The sequence below is a fragment of the Salvelinus sp. IW2-2015 genome, linkage group LG22 (genome assembly GCF_002910315.2).
Source record: "Salvelinus sp. IW2-2015 linkage group LG22, ASM291031v2, whole genome shotgun sequence".
NCBI lineage: Eukaryota > Metazoa > Chordata > Actinopteri > Salmoniformes > Salmonidae > Salvelinus > Salvelinus sp. IW2-2015.
Window position 1 is genome coordinate 9,518,954 of NC_036862.1, and position 17,532 is coordinate 9,536,485.

The window sequence follows — 17,532 nt, forward strand, 5'->3', positions numbered from 1 at the left end:
TTGAGTGGCACTGCATATACAAACAATATACAGTGCATTCAGAAAGTATTCAGACCCCTTGACTTTTTTCACATTTTGTTACGTTACTGCCTTATTCTAAAATTGATTTAAAAAAAATCCTTATCAATCTACACACAAAATCCCATAATGACAAATCGAAAACAGGATTTTAGAATTTTTTGCAAATGTACAAAAAAACAAAACATAAATACCTTATTTACATAAGTGTTCAGACCCTTTGTAATGACACTCGAAATTGATCTCAGGTCCCACAGTTCACAGTGCATGTCAAAGCAAATACCAAGCCATGAGGTTGAAGGAATTGTCCGTAGAGCGCCGATACATGATTGTGTCGAGGCACAGATCGGGGAAGGGTACCAAAAAATGTCTGCAGCATTGAAGGTGACCAAGAACACAGTGGCCTCCATCATTCTTAAATGGAAGAAGTTTAGAACTACCCAAACTTCCTAGAGCTGGCCGTCAGGCCAAACTGAGCAATCCGTTAAGAAGGGCCTTGGTCAGGGAGGTGACTCTGACAGAGCACAGTTCCTCTGTGGAGATGGGAGAACCTTCCAGAAGGACAACCATCTCTGCAGCACTCCACCTATCAATCTCATAGCAACAATTAGGATGGGTTGCTGATATGGCTAGGATTATGCCTTTGGCTTCTAGACAATGAAAGAAAGTTGATATGAAAACCAATAGAAAAGTAGATAAATTATTTTTTGGTTACTACATGATTCCATGTGTTATTTCATAGTTTTGATGTCTTCACTATTATTCTACAATGTAGAAAATAGCAAAAAATAAAGAAAAATCCTGGAATATATATATATATAAGGGCATTCCTTATTTAATAACACTGTGAAATTGTGAAAAGACGCGAGAGACGCTATCGGAGTCGGTGCAGCCAGCTGGTTTCTTCACGCATCGCGCCGACAGAAGCAAGCATTTTTCTGGTAAGAAGAGGGGCAGGGGGGTATGCCTTATGATTAACGAGACGTGATGTGATCATAACAACATACAGGAACTCAAGTCCTTCTGTTCACCTGACTTAGAATTCCTCACAATCAAATGTCGACCGCATTATCTACCAAGGGAATTCTCTTCGATTATAATCACAGCCGTATATATTCCCCCCCAAGCAGACACATCGATGGCCCTGAACGGACTTTATTTGACTCTATGTAAACTGGAAACCATATATCCTGAGGCTGCATTCATTGTAGCTGGGGTTTTTAACAAGGCTAATCTGAAAACAAGACTCCCTAAATTCTATCAGCATATCGATTGCACAACCAGGGCTGGTAAAACCCTGGATCATTGTTATTCTAACTTCCGCAACGCATATAAGGCCCTCCCCCGCCCTCCTTTCGGAAAAGCTGACCACGACTCCATTTACAGTGGGGAGAACAAGTATTTGATACACTGCCGATTTTGCAGGTTTTCCTACTTTCAAAGCATGTAGAGGTCTGTAATTTTTATCATAGGTACACTTCAACTGTGAGAGACGGAATCTAAAACAAAAATCCAGAAAATCACATTGTATGATTTTTAAGTAAATAATTTGCATTTTATTGCATGACATAAGTATTTGATACATCAGAAAAGCAGAACTTAATATTTGGTACAGAAACCTTTGGGTGCAATTACAGAGATCAATGAACGTTTCCTGTAGTTCTGACCAGGTTTTGGCACACACGCACCAGGCGATTTTGCGCCACTCCCCATACAGGACCTTCTCCTAGAGACCCTTGGCAGGTTGGGGCTCGCGCGGCAATAAAGACTTTTCAGCTCCTCCAAAGATTTTCTATTGGGGTTCAGGTTCTGGAGACTGGCTAGGGCCACTCCAGATACTTTGACGATGCTTTCTTACTTGGAGCACTGACCTTAGTTGCTTCCTGGCTGTGTTGTTCGGGTCGGTTTCATGCTGGAAAAAGAAACCCAGCACGACTTCGATTCAATATCAATGCTCTTACCTAGCAGAAGCGCGTTTGTCATAGTGACCGCAAAGGATGCGTAAGCGCAAGGAAATTTATGCTATGGGCCACAACCAAACAGATCCTCATCTCGCGCCTAACCCCTCTAAGTGCACCCAGAGTGTAGCAGTTCCTCTCCCCTCTCACATCTAACCTTGGCTGAGACAGACAAGCCATGGTCCCCCTCTATAGCATGATGAGATGTTCCACACCCCCCAAACTGAAGCTTTACAGGTTGGGAATTCGCATCTGCTCGCAGTGTCCTTCGGGAGCTGCTGGTTTGAGCTACCAATATGGCTGCGTTTCGCATTCTTGCGTGTCCATAGTAACACACGGTTCGACCCGATCTTTCGTAGCTCTATTCGCAACCCAAAACAAGCTCTCACTGTTAGTGGTTCTGGCAAAGTTTTAAGATCTCGCAAAGAGAAGCTGCACTAATGTATCCTTGTACTTCTACTGCCCAGCAACATCTCACTCCTCACTTGGAACTCTCTTCATCTCCCAGAACGATTCTGCTTTCATCCTTCGGCAACCACTTGTCAATCCCATCCAGGGCGTCCTGGCGACATGCGCTGGCTTGATCAGGGATCTCCATTGGGCATAAACTATTTCAAGACGGGACACTGGAACATTCGCGCTGTCGTGGCGTTTGCAGGCCGCAGGGAGTTATTCATCTGCCGAGTGGTGCCGGCTTGCCCATGAGTGACTGTGTTTTATATCCCTACGACAATGGGGCATGGTGTGTCTTGTGAGGATTCATGCTACTTAGGTTTTTCTCCACGTTCTGACCGTCCACTGTGGTCCGCCAAGTTGCAACCTATCTGGTCTCTCACTGCGCCGTCAGTTATGACGCATTCTGTGCCGCTGGCATCCCCTCTATCCATGTCTGCTCGGCAATGGAATCATCCATGCCCCCTCTCACCTTCCCTGTCGTGATGACCATCATGTCTCGATTGCATGTGATGCCCCACCAAGATCTTCGCGGAGCAGGGGTGATTACCGTCATCTTGAACTTCTTCCATTTTCTAATATTGCGACCATACAGTGTTGCCTTCTCACCAAGCTGCTTGCCTATTGTCCTGTAGCCCATCCCCCAGCTCTGTGCAGTCTACAATATGTTATCCCTGATGTCCTTACACAGCTCTCTGGTCTTGGCCATTGTGGAGAGGTTGAGAGTCTGTTTGATTGAGTGTGTGGGACAGGTGTCTTTTATACAGGTAACGAGTTCAAACAGGTGCAGTTAATACAGTAATGAGTGAAGAAACAGGAGGGCTTCTTAAAGAAAAACTAACAGGTCTGTGAGAGCCGGAATTCTTACTGGTTGGTAGTGTATCAAATACTTATGTCATGCAATAAAATGCAAATTAATACTTAAAATCATACAATGTATTTTCTGGATTTTTGTTTAGATTCCGTCTCTCACAGTTGAAGTGTACCGATGAAAAAATTACAACCTCTACATGCTTTGTAAGTAGGAAAACTTGCAAAATCGGCAGTGTATAAATACTTGTTCTCCCCACTGTAGTTGCTTCCAGCCTACATACAGACAGAAACTAAAACAACAAGCTCCCGCGCTCAGGTCTGTTCAACGCTGGTCCGACCAATCTGATTCCACGCTTCAAGACTGCTTCGATCACGTGGATTGGGAATGTTCCGCATTGAGTCCAACAACAACATTGACGAATACGCTGATTCGGAGAGCGAGTTCATTAGAAAGTGCATCGGCGATGTCGTACCCACAGCACACTATTAAAACATTCCCAAACCAGAAACCGTGGATTGACGGCAGCATTCGCGTGAAACTGAAAGCGCGAACCACTGCTTTTAACCAGGGCAAGGTGACCGGAAACATGACCGAATACAAACAGTGTAMCTATTCCCTCCGCAAGGCAATCAAACAAGCTAAGCYTCAGTATAGAGACAAAGTAGAGTTGCAATTCAACGGCTCAGACACAAGAGGTATGTGGCAGGGTCTACAGTCAATCACGGATTACAAAAAGAAAACCAGCCCCGTTGCGGACCAGTATGTCTTGCTCCCAGACAGACTAAATAACTACTTTGCTCGCTTTGAGGACAATACAGTGCCACTGACACGGCCGCTACCAAAACCTGCGGAATCTCCTTCACTGCAGCCGACGTGAGTAAAACATTTAAACGTGTTAACCCTCGCAAGGCTGCAGGCCCAGACGGCATCCCCAGCCGTGTCCTCAGAGCATGCGCAGACCAGCTGGCTGGTGTGTTTACGGACATATTCAATCAATCCTTATCCCAGTCTGCTGTTCCCACATGCTTCAAGAGGGCCACCATTGTTCCTGTTCCCAAGAAAGTTAAGGTAACTGAGCTAAACGACTATCGCCCCATAGCACTCACTTCCGTCATCATGAAGTGCTTTAAGAGACTAGTCAAGGACCATATCACCTCCACCCTACCTGACACCCTAGACCCACTCCAATTTGCTTACCGACCCAATAGGTCCACCGACGATGCAATCGCAACCACACTGCACACTGCCCTAACCCATCTGGACAAGAGGAATACCTATGTGAGAATGCTGTTCATCGACTACAGCTCAGTATTTAACACCATAGTACCCTCCAAACTCGTCATCAAGCTCGAGACCCTGGGTCTCGACCCCACCCTGTTCAACTGGGTACTGGACTTCCTGACGGGCCGCCCCCAGGTGGTGAGGGTAGGTAACAACATCTCCACCCTCAACACTGGGGCCCCACAAGGGTGCGTTCTGAGCCCTCTCCTGTACTCCCTGTTCACCCACGACTGCGTGGCCATGCACGGCTCCAACTCAATCATCAAGTTTGCGGACGACACTACAGTGGTAGGCTTGATTACCAACAACGACGAGACGGCCTACAGGGAGGAGGTGAGGTTCCTCGGAGTGTGGTGTCAGGAAAATAACCTCACACTCAACGTCAACAAAAAGGAGATGATTGTGGACTTCAGGAAACAGCAGAGGGAGCACCCCCCTATCCACATTGACGGGACAGTAGTGGAGAAGGTGGAAAGTTTTAAGTTCCTCGGTGTACACATCACGGACAAACTGAATTGGTCCACCCACACAGACAGCGTTGTGAAGAAGGCGCAGCAGCACCTCTTCAACCTCAGGAGGCTGAAGAAATTCGGCTTGTCACCAAAAGCACTCACAAACTTCTACAGATGCACAATCGAGAGCATCCTGTCGGGCTGTATCACCGCCTGGTACGGCAACTGCTCCGCCCAGAACCATAAGGCTCTCCAGAGGGTAGTGAGAACTGCACAAGGCATCACTGGATACCAGAGCTGACAAGGAATATATTTCAAATGTTAGGCTACCATTTCTACATGCATGATGTATATGCATCCTTTAGATTACTGATAACTAGGTGTTTGGATACATCCTACATCCTACCAGCTGTGCTTGTATATAGATGACAGTCGTGGCCAAAAGTTTTGAGAATGACACAAAAATGAATTTCCACAAAGTTTGCTGCTTCAGTGTCTTTAGATATTTTTGTCAGATGTTACTATGGAATACTGAAGTATAATTACAAGCATTTCATAAGTGTCAAAGACTTTTATTGACAATCACATGAAGTTGATTCAAGGAGTCAATATTTGCAGTGTTGACCCTTCTTTTTCAAGACCTCTGCAATCCGCCCTGGTATGCTGTCAATTAACTTCCGGGCCACATCCTGACTGATGGCAGCCCATTCTTGCATAATCAATGCTTGGAGTTTGTCAGAATTTGTGGGTTTTTGTTTGTCCACCCATCTCTTGAGGATTGACCACAAGTTCTCAATGGGATTAAGGTCTGGGGAGTTTCCTGGCCATGGACCCAAAATATCTATGTTTTGTTCCCCGAGCCACTTAGTTATCACTTTTGCCTTATGGCAAGGTGCTTCATCATCTGGAAAAGGCATTGTTCGTCACCAAACTGTTCCTGGATGGTTGGGAGAAGTTGCTCTCGGAGGATGTGTTGGTACATTCTTTATTCATGGCTGTGTTCTTAGGCAAAATTGTGAGTGAGCCCACTCCCTTGGCTGAGAAGCAACCCCACACATGAATGGTCTCAGGATGCTTTACTGTTGGCATGACACAGGACTGATGGTAGCGCTCACCTTGTCTTCTCTGGACAAGCTTTTTTCCGGATGCCCCAAACAATTGGAAAGGGGATTCATCAGAGAAAATGACTTTACCCCAGTCCTCAGCAGTCCAATCCCTGTACCTTTTGCAGAATATCAGTCTGTCCCTGATGTTTTTCCTGGAGAGAAGTGGCTTCTTTGCTGTCCTTCTTTACACCAGGCCATCCTCCAAAAGACTTCGCCTCACTGTGCGTGCTGATGCACTCACACCTGCCTGCTGCCATTCCTGAGCAAGCTCTGTACTGGTGGTGCCCCGATCCCGCAGCTGAATCAACTTTAGGAGATGGTCCTGGCGCTTGCTGGACTTTTTGGGGCGCCCTGAAGCCTTCTTCACAACAATTGAACCGCTCTCCTTGAAGTTCTCGATGATCCGATAAATGGTTGATTTAGGTGCAATCTTACTGGCAGCAATATCCTTGCCTGTGAAGCCCTTTTTGTGCAAAGCAATGATGACGGCACGTGTTTCCTTGCAGGTAACCATGATTGACAGAGGAAGAGCAATGATTCCAAGAACCACCTGTCACGACCGTTGTTCAAGGAAGACCAAGGTGCAGCGTGGTGAGCGGACATACTTTTATTATAATGATGTCGCCAACAAAACAATAAACATAGAAACGGCCGTGAAGCTTAACTTGGGCTATAACGCCCCTAACAAAGTCAACTTCCAACAATGACAAAAGAGGAAAAGGCTGCCTAAGTATGATTCCCAATCAGAGACAACGATAGACAGCTGTCCCTGATTGAGAACCATACCCGGCCAACACATAGAAATACAAAAACATAGAAATCAGAACATAGAATGCCCACTCCAAATCACACCCTGACCAAACCAAAATAGAGACATAAAAAGGCTCTCTAAGGTCAGGGCGTGACACCACCCTCCTTTTGAAGCTTCTAGTCTGTTATTCGAACTCAATCAGCATGACAAAGTGATCCCCAACACGCACACCTGTGTTAACGAGAGAATCACTGACATGATGTCAGCTGGTCCTTTTGTGACAGGGCTGAAATGCAGTGGAAATGTTTTTTGGGGATTCAGTACATTTGCATGGCAAAGAGGGACTTTGCAATTCATCTGATCACTCTTCATAACATTCTGGAGTTTATGCAAATTGCCATCATACAAACTGAGGCAGCAGACTTTGTGAAAATGTATATTTGTGTCATTCTCAAAACTTTTGGCCACAACTGTACACTAGCTGGAACTGAAAAATGAACTCATAAGAGAGATTGTTGAAAATGTACATTACACGGCCAAACAAAACCACAAACATGATAACAGAGTCATGACCAAAATATAGGTAGCAAAACCAGCAATCCAAACCCAGTACGGTGGGCAAGAGATAGTTATCACGCTTGATATATGATAATCATAATTATCGTCACTCACTCTGACCGTACTGTAAGTATGAGTTGTTGACTGTCATAAGACCAAAGCTTTGTGTGTGTATGTGTATGTGTGAATATGTGTGTGTTTGAAATTTCAATCAAAGATGAGGTGGTTGGTGAAAATATCAAGATAAGAAGTGCCCCAACCCAACCAGGAGCAAGAAAATTCAATTTAGCGAAAAACAGGGAAAGGGAGATGGATAAGAGGCGCTAAGACCAAGTCAGGGACACATTCATTACCCAGCCAGTCTCTACTCTTCTGACGAAAACAACGCCCCGCTCTACTTTACAGAGGCTGGCTTTTGATCATGGTCTCATCTGTTTCTTTTTGTTTCATCTGACTAACTGATCATCTGAAACGTGGGCTCAATAGGGTCAGCATATGTGTTTCATGTGCATGAGATCCTGTTTATCTGTTATGAGATCGCAGAAAGCAATGTGCTTGCTGCTCAGTAGACACCCTGTTTTCAGTTCCTATTTCATCGATGTAAAGCAGCTCAGAATGGGAGTTGGAGGCCTGACAGCACAGTAGATCATTACAGCTTTGCTAACCATAGGGGTAGTCTAGGTGTCAGGGCAGTTATCACCGTCTAGACTATGTGGTGTGCTCAGTCGTCAACATGCACTTAGCCCCCTAATTAGGATTATGTCAGGATTTTGTCTCGGTAAAGGTCTTAAGAGCAAACATAAACATCTCCTACGCAGAGCACACACACACACAAGCACACAAACTTACTTCACCATTGTCGCAATTTGTCTCTCCTAGGCTACTACAGTACCTACGAAACAGAATTAATTTGAATGCAGGGAAACCGAAATCTGTCTTACCCAATTTCTACCAGCATGTCACCTTTGCAACTAGAGGACTACAAAGCTCTAGATCACCTTTACTCCACAAACAGAAACGCCTACAAAGCTCCCCCTTGTCCTCCATTTGGCAAATGGTTACAAGGAAAAACTCAAACAGGAAGTACAGTCCCAGCTCAATACGGAAATGGTCAGATGAAGTGGAAGCTAAGCTACGGGAGAAACACTGATCCATACCTCTGTAAGTTATTTATTTGATCATATCAAATATAACTGTGATTTATTGTTCACAGTTATATCTATTTGACCAACCTTTATACGTCCAAAATGGTGACTTGTGATTTAAATATGCTGACCCTCATCACGGGGGCCCCTCAGGTGTGCATGCTTAGTCCCCTCCTGTACTCCCTACTCACCCACGACTGCATGGCCGTGCTAGACTCCAACACCATCATTAAGTTTGCTGACGACACGATGGTGGTAGACCTGATCACAGATGACGATGAGACAGCCTACAGGGAGAAGGACAACAACCTCTCCCTCAACATCAGGAAGACAAAGGAGCTGATCATGGACTACAGGAATTACAGGAATTACTGTAGTACTAGCTAACTAAATAATAACACAGAATAAACATACAACCTTTACATGAGACAAAGGTCCCTAGTGGAGTGATAAAATATGGCAGCTTGTACACAACGAATGAAAAAGGGTAAGGAAGAGAGAGAGAGAGAAAAAGGGACACTAATCGTGGATACATTTTAGAACTATTCTCACATGAATCATATACTTTGCACATGAACTGCTGCCCGTTTGGAATAAGAAATCATGAATGTATTTACGTGTGAGTGCCTTGTTTGCCATTTATCTCTGGTGGAACCAGGCCTTCTTAGGAAGGATGTGGGTTGGCTTTTCAGCGGCACGCTTGTAAAGCTCTGATTGTCCGGAAGGGTCCGGACCCATCTCTTCTACTGTTGTTCACTCTGGAAGATAGCCAGCCGTGAGATAGCCAGCCGTGTCGACGGTTCCCATTGGTGATGAGTGTAGTAGGATAGTCTCACTTAGATTAGCTTTTCTCGATACCTGACTTAGGACAGCTAATCAGCCGTACCAGTGATTGTCTGGGAGGTGAGCTTCTCGCCTACACCTCGTGTTGATTACTCAGGGTTCAGGATTCAGACCACTTCACTTTGTATTCTGAAAAATGAGGAAGTAAGAGCAGTCTGAATGAGTGGACCCTAAAGTGTCACAGAGCCTTTTCATGCGCGAGACCGAGAGAGTGCCTTTCTTGTTTACCTTATAAATTGACGACGTTATTGTCCGGTTGAAATATTATCGATTATTTAGGCTAAAACCAACCTGAGGTTTGAATATAAACATCGTTTGACATATTTCTATGAACCTTACGGATACAATTTGTATTTTTTGTCTGCCTGTTTTGACTGCATTTGAGCCTGTGGATTACTGAAGAAAACACGCGAACAAAACGGAGGTTTTTGGATATAAAGTGACTTTATCGAACAAAAGGAACATTTATTGAGTAAATGAATGTCTGCTGAGTGCAACCATATGAAGATCATCAAAGGTAAGGGATTCATTTTATCTCTATTTCTGACTTGTGTAACTGTTCTACTTGGCTGGTTACTGTTTGTAATGATTTGTCTAATGGGTTATGTTCTCAAATAATCGTAAGGTATGCTTTCGCCGTAAAGCATTTAAAAAATCRGACACCGTGGTTGGATTCACAAGAAGTTAATCTTTAAACCTATGTAAAATATGTTTTGTTTTCTGAATTTTTATAATMACTATTTCTGTATTTGAATTTGGCGCCCAGCAGTTTCACTGGCTGTTGAAGAGGTGGGACGCTAACGTCTCACATACCCAAGAGAGGTTAAATCACTTTAGATGTGGGCTGCAACTCCTAGTCTTTCCTGGTCTGATGTTAATCTCTGTGGGCAATCCTTTTATGCACTCTGGCCAAAGGGGACGGCTCCGTCAGTCTGACACACTCGCCGACCGCACTCGAGGCGTGGCTACTTACTATGCACAGTTTATAGGAGATAGATTCTCTTATACCTCCTAAAATCACATTCCTATCTTAACTAAAATAATTTCATAATTTTTCATATTTCATATACAACGTTATGGGTGGAGACTTCATACCTGTAGTGTAAATACTTTTCAAGTTACAGTATTTCCTTCATAACCTTTTTAATGACATCACAAAATAAAAACCAATGTGACATTAGTTTTCTTTAGCTCCCTACTGACCATTCCCCACATTTTTATGTTAGAATTATTGTTCCAGTATCCACATTTGAACGTGTTATAGTTTCGGCGGGAAAAGTCTGTTAACAAAGATATTCTTCTGGTGGATTTTACTGAAGGGGGAGAAAGAGCTCCCTTCTCCTGCAATTTATAACAGGGTGTGAACTGTCAAACTGGCCCAGTCCCCTCCTCACCTCTTCTGTGGGTGAGAGAATGTCTGGTTATTGTCAACCATTGCCATGCTGATCTGACCTGTGATCCTCACAGGACAGTCATGACAATATCTACCTCAATTACCTCGTACCCCTGCACCTCGGTACTGGTACCCCATGTATATAGCCAAGTTATCATTACTCATTGTGTATTTATTATTACATGTTATTACTTTTCTATAATTTCTCTATTTTCTTTCTCTTTGCATTGTTGGGAAGGGCCAGTGAAATCATTTCACTGTTAGTCTACACCTGTTGTTGACAAAGCATGTGACAAATAACATTTGATTTGAATGCTGACCTGTATTTGGCTGGTGGCAGTCTGTTCTTTCATACCATGACAAAGTCTGTCAATTTAAACTGAATGACACATTGTGGAGGTAAACTACCTATACTAGCTCCATTATCCCATTCGACGGACATTATGATGTGAAATACTGTACTGTCCATGAGTTGAAGGGCAAGGTCAGCTGCCATCGGCCTTGGCCTCCACGTCTGCACTGTAAACCATTGCAGCACACAGTGTCCTTAGCTCCCTGCATCACCCCTGTGACTTATACAGCCAGTGACTGATGTGGGGGAGACCAGCCCATGTACGGTGTCGGCCGCAGCAACCTTCACTTGGCCCTAAGCAAAGAGCAGGTATTTAATCCGGGCCTAGCAGGCTGCTCATTTCACGCTCGGCTGGAGAGCCAACTTCGGGTCTCTATAAAGCCCAGGGCAGGCGTCCTGCAGGGGAAATTGATGACTTCAATAAAAGTGCCACATTTTCCATTCAAATTCCCACCGGAGGGTTTTATTGGCTGAGCCTTAATTTGGCCCAATCAGCTTGTTGCACCGGAAATGAATGAATGAGTGTTGGACAATAGCCACACTGACCTGTCGACCCCTTTCGAGGTTCCTACAAGACAACTGATGTATCACCCTCTCCTCTCCCTCTGAGGTAGGATTCTGAAGTATCAGTCACCTCCAGGGACACACTGGGGCATTCAAGTTGCCACAGATAAACAAGGTCTGGGGGATTTTTGTAAACACCAGCACTTTATGACAGTCTGTTTTATTTCTGAGTCTGAATTCAGGCTTTGAAATCCTCCAGGAAGCTTTGTGCAGAGTCCCAGAGCCAAAGTCCCACTAGTCACTGTTATCAGCCTGCTGGTTGACAGGCGTGAAGTGGCAGCAGACCCAGAGTACACAGTGGAAGAATGCCACTGACACTTCCTAAACAAAAAAAACAGCTGCCCTGCCAGAGGAAATACACGGTAGTGCTACAAGGTGAATGCCAGAGTGCAAATAGATCACTTCAATGAAGAGAGGTCTGGCTCTGGGTGGAGGAGGTATGGGTGCCGCTGGGATTTGTCAGTCCCTGTGTGACTTCCTGTTCTGTCAAACTTAGTTTAGTTTACTTGATTAGTACTCTTCTGGTGGAAACACGCAGCTTGCCATGAGGTCTTAAAAGGTCAAACCAAACTAAATTATTGCAGATCAAAGCTTGAATTCATACTGTTTGTGTGAAGACAGTCCTTCCTCATAATACTGGTGACCAGTATGCGGGACGGGTACCAAAATGAACCATACATTACTTAATTAACGATCAAGAAAACAAGTCCCCAACAAGCTTTCCTCTGTCCTCACAGTGTTAAAATAGGGGTGAGAAAGGGCACATTTTTTACTGCTTAAAAGGAGGAAAGAGGCCTAGCCCACCATAAAGGTTTTCTGGGAAGTGTAAAGGAATCTGAGGCAGTACTAACTCAAGTTGGCATGTTTTGTTCTGTGTGTTTTTCCCATCTGTTGTTTAAAACACCACTCCAAGTCAGGAAATCCTCCAGTTTACAAGCAGCGGTCCCCCTGCCAGTGAATATGAAATAAAAACAACCTCTGACAGGAAGGATAGCCCGCGACTCTACAGAAATGGTCTCTAAATTCGATTTAGTATATTTCAACCATTATTTTTTCACCTAAACTCAACCAACCATTTTGCTATGCCAATCCAATGGCCCTCACATTCAAAATACAAATCATTATGTATGTCACAACAGCGCTCATGGATAAAGTACCCTGGAGCTATGACTGCACTTTCCAAATACAGAAGAAGAAATCTTCCTCTTCTAACCCCAAGGCTTTCTTCCTATATGATATTTCATCCACATGCACTTACATTTTCAGAGCGCTGAGTAATCGAAGGCCTGCAGATTAGGCAAAGTGCTGGTAGCAGGTGCAGACAGAGTGCAGACCACTCAGAGGCTTGTATTCCCTCTGTGATGTCTGTGTGAAAGTGCTGACAAGTGCTTGACTGACCTTCATGCCTTAAAGTAATGATGAACTGTCGTTTCTCTTTGCTTATTTGAGCTGTTCTTGCCATAATATGGTCTGTCTTTTACCAAATAGGGCTATCTTCTGTATAGCACACCTACCTTGACACAACACAACTGATTGGCTCAAACGCATTAAGAAGGAAAGAAATTCCACAAATGAACTTTTAACAAGGCACACCTGTTAATTAAAATGCATTACAGGTGACTACCTCATGAAGCTGGTTGAGAATGCCAAGAGTGTGCAAAGCTGTCAAGGCAAAGGGTGGCTACTTTGAAGAATCTCAAATATAAAATACATTTTGATTTCTTTAACACTTTTTTGGTTACTACATGATTCATATGTGTTATTTCATAGTTTATTACATAAGTGTTCAGGCCCTTTGTAATGACACTCGAAATTGATCTCAGGTGCATCGATCATTGATCATCCTTGAGAAGTTTCTACAACTTGATTGGAGTCCACCTGTGGTAAATTCAATTCATTGGACATGATTTGGAAAGGCACATATATAAGGTCCCACAGTTGACAGTGCATGTCAAAGCAAAAACCAAGCCACGAGGTCGAAGGAATTGTCCGTAGAGCGCCGAGACATGATTGTGTCGGGGCACAGATCTGGGGAAGGGTACCAAAACTCCCTAGAGCTGGCCGTCAGGCCAAACTGAGCAATCGGTTAAGAAGGGCCTTGGTCAGGGAGGTGACCAAGAAACCGATGACCACTCTGACAGAGCACAGTTCCTCTATGGAGATGGGAGAACCTTCCAGAAGGACAACCATCTCTGCAGCACTACACCAATCAATCTCATAGCAACAACTAGGATGGGTTGCTAATATGGCTAGGATTATGCCTTTGGCTTCTGGACAATGAAAGAAAGTTGATATGAAAACCAATAGAACAGTAGAGAAATTCTGGTTCATGGCATGAGGAAGTCTTTATAAAATAATTGCCTCCAAGTTTCTATAGGTTTGATTTCCGCTAGGCTACTTTGAAGCAAAGTAAGACATGCCTCATTATTTGAAGTAAAGTAAATCGTTCAGATTTCAAACAATTATACTGCAGATTGCTAGATCGGCTCCCCGAGCTGACAAGGTAAAAATCTGTCCTTCTGCCCCTGAGCAAGGCAGTTAACCCACTGTTCCCCGCGCACCGATGACGTGGATGTCGATTATGGCAGCCCCCCGCACCTCTCGTTCAGAGGGTTTGGGTTAAATGCGGAAGACACATTTCAGTTGAATGCATTCAGTTGTACAACTGACTAGGTATCCCCCTTTCCTTTCCTTTCCTTTCCTCAAGCTCCCGTTGCAAAGTGGTGGGTGACGCACTGATAGCTTGCCTTCCGTTGACTATAATATCGAATGGCGAATGGGAGAGGTGCTTGAATTTACAAGTAGCTCTTTTTATCCTGGCCATCAAAACAGTTTCTAACACAAGATTGCATTTAGAATAGTTATTTGTTGCGCAATGTACAATGACTGAGTTTATAAAAGCACGTTTCACTCCAGTACCAGCTTTTTCAAAAGGTACTCTCGTGCTGTCTGGCAGGTGATAGGCTATTCCTCTCCTCAAACTAGGCTCTGTATGTATGCTGTATGTTGTGTGCGTGTGATGAATAAGATACATGACGACTAACTAAAATACAATTTAGTGGCCAATTTAATGACACTAAATTAACCTATAAACCGATAAGCATGACCGGTCAAATGTATTTTCGCGCCGATTAACAGTTAACCGTTAACATCCCTAATCCCAATGTTAATTGAATCAGTTCAGCATTAGTTACTTTTCTAAACTGAACGAGCTGAAATGGAATTGACCCCTACCAAGGTGCTAAACCTGGAATGTCAGAAACAGCAGCAAAGATCATCAAGACTGAAAACAAAGTGAAACCTTTTAACTTCTCTAATCTGAAAAATCAGACTTGAATAAACACATATTTGCTTGGTTGCCTTACCAATATAACACAAATAAGCACAGGAGACGTGAATAGATGGATTGTTGCATTGCACATTTCAGTTAGCTTTATGAGGGTACAGCAAATATAGGGATATGAGCTCATAGTTAGGATGCCAAGTAGGCATGTGGATTGAAAAGTTTCATTAAACTGAAAATCCAACTTCTTCCACAAGAGAGCTAAAAACATGTCAAAAGCCTTTTCATGGCATATTCTCAGTGAAACGTCTACCTCAGTGACTTGCACAGCAAATTAGAGACTACAGTCCAATGACAACACCTTAGCAGGCAATCCAGCTCTACCTGGAAAACAATATCCAATTAGACCAAGCTGTCGTTGGGCCGGCTGAGGCTCCCCCCTCGTTATTGGGCGATAACCACTTCACCTGTCAGGCTATTAAAGATGCACTGTGCAGAAATCGCTCCGCCATTTCCTAATTTCAGTTTATGTGACTAAACAAGCAAGTATAGTGTAGAGTAGAATCATTGTACCTGTCACGATCGTCGTACGAACTGGAAATATACTCAGACCAACGTGCAGCGTGATTTGGGTTCCACATGTTTAATAAAGGAAACTCACAAAAACGAAACGTGAAGTCATGGAGTGCTCACAGGCAACTACACACAAACAAGATCCCACAAAAACCAGTGGGGAAATGGTTGCCTAAATATGATCCCCAATCAGAGACAACGATAAACAGCTGCCTCTGATTGGGAACCATACCAGGACAACATAGAAATAAATGCACTAGATCACCCAACCTAGTCACACCCCGACCTAACGAAAATAGAGAATAAAAAGGCTCTCTATGGGCAGGGCGTGACAGTAGGAGGTTCCTCTCAGGAGGTTCCGGACTGTGGACCTTCGTTGGAGGTTCCGGGCTGTGAACCATCGGCGGAAGCTCTGGACTGGGACTTGTCGCCGGAAGCTCCGGTCCTGGACGGTTCCGACCTAGAATATGTGGATATCTATAAATACCTAGGTGTCTGGCTAGACTGTAAACTCTCCTTCCAGACTCATATTAAACATCTCCAATCCAAAATCAAATCAAGAATCCGCTTTCTATTTCGCAAAAATAGCCTCCTTCACTCATGCCGCCAAACTTACCCTAGTAAAACTGACTATCCTACCGATCCTCGACTTCGGCGATGTCATCTACAAAATAGCTTCCAATACTCTAATCAGCAAACTAGATGCAGTTTATCATAGTGCCATCCGTTTTTTTACTAAAACACCTTATACCACCCACTACTGCGACCTGTATGCTCTAGTCGCCACTGGCTCCAGGTCATCTATAAGTCCATGCTAGGTAAAGCTCCGCCTTATCTCAGCTCACTGGTCACGATAACGACACCCACCCGTAGCACGCGCTCCAGCAGGTATATCTCACTGATCATCCCAAAAGCCAACACCTCATTTGGCCGCCTTTCCTTCCAGTTCTCTGCTGCCTGTGACTGGAACGAATTGCAAAAATCGCTGAAGTTGGAGACTTTTATTTCCRTCACCAACTTTAAACATCTGCTATCTGAGCAGCTAACCGATCGCTGCAGCTGTACATAGTCCATCTGTAAACAGCCCACCCAATTTACCTACCTCATCCCCTTACTGTTTTAATTTATTTACTTTTCTGCTCTTTTGCACACCAGTATCTCTACTTGCACATTGATCATCTGATGATTTATCATCCAGTGTTAATCTGCTAAAATGTAATGATTTGCTCCTATGGCCTATTCATTGCCTACCTCCTCATGCCTTTTGCACACAATGTATATAGACTATTTTTTTCCTACTGTGTTATTGACTTGTTTATTGTTTACTCCACGTGTAACTCTGTGTTGTTGTCTGTTCACACTGCTATGCTTTATCTTGGCCAGGTCGCAGTTGTAAATGAGAACTTGTTCTCAACTAGCCTACCTGGTTAAATAAAGGTGAAATAAAAATAATAAACTGGGGACCCGTTGCCGGAAGCTCTGGACTGGGAACCGTCGCCTGAAGCTCTGGACAGGGGACCGTCACCTGACGCTCTGGGCTGGGGAGGCGCACTGGAGACCTGATGCGTGGGCCGGCACAGGTGGCACTGGACTGGTGACACTCACTTCAGGGCGAGTGCGGGGAGCAGGACCAGGACGTACCTGACATCGCCAGCAGCATACCACCCTGCATACCACTGCTGGCTGCTTCTGAAGCTAAGCAGGGTTGGTCCTGGTCAGTCCCTGGATGGGAGACCAGGTGCGGCTGGAAGTGGTGTTGGAGGGCCAGTAGGAGGCACTCTTTCCTCTGGTCTAAACAAAGATCCCAATGCCCCAGGGCAGTGATTGGGGACACTGCTCTGTGTAGGGTGCCGTCTTTCGGATGGACGTTAAACGGTGTCCTGACTCTCTGAGGTCATTAAAGATCCCATGGCACTTATCGTAAGAGTAGGGGTGTTAACCCGGTGTCCTGGCTAAATTCCCAATCTGGCCCTCAACCATCACGGTCA

General features: G+C 44.4%; 1 protein-coding gene across 3 annotated transcripts in view; it reads right to left on the bottom strand.

Moving 5' to 3' along the window:
* LOC111949726 (G-protein coupled receptor 4) overlaps positions 1-17,532 on the bottom strand; it is a 49,926-nt gene that overhangs the window by 24,289 nt on the left and 8,105 nt on the right. The window contains exon 1 of one of the 3 annotated variants that reach the window (XM_070434005.1): positions 8,728-8,817. The exons of the other annotated variants lie outside the window; for them this stretch is intronic. The gene's annotated coding sequence lies outside the window, so the exon portion shown is untranslated. Of the gene's footprint in view, positions 1-8,727; positions 8,818-17,532 lie in introns of those variants that run through there. 3 annotated transcript variants of the gene reach the window in all.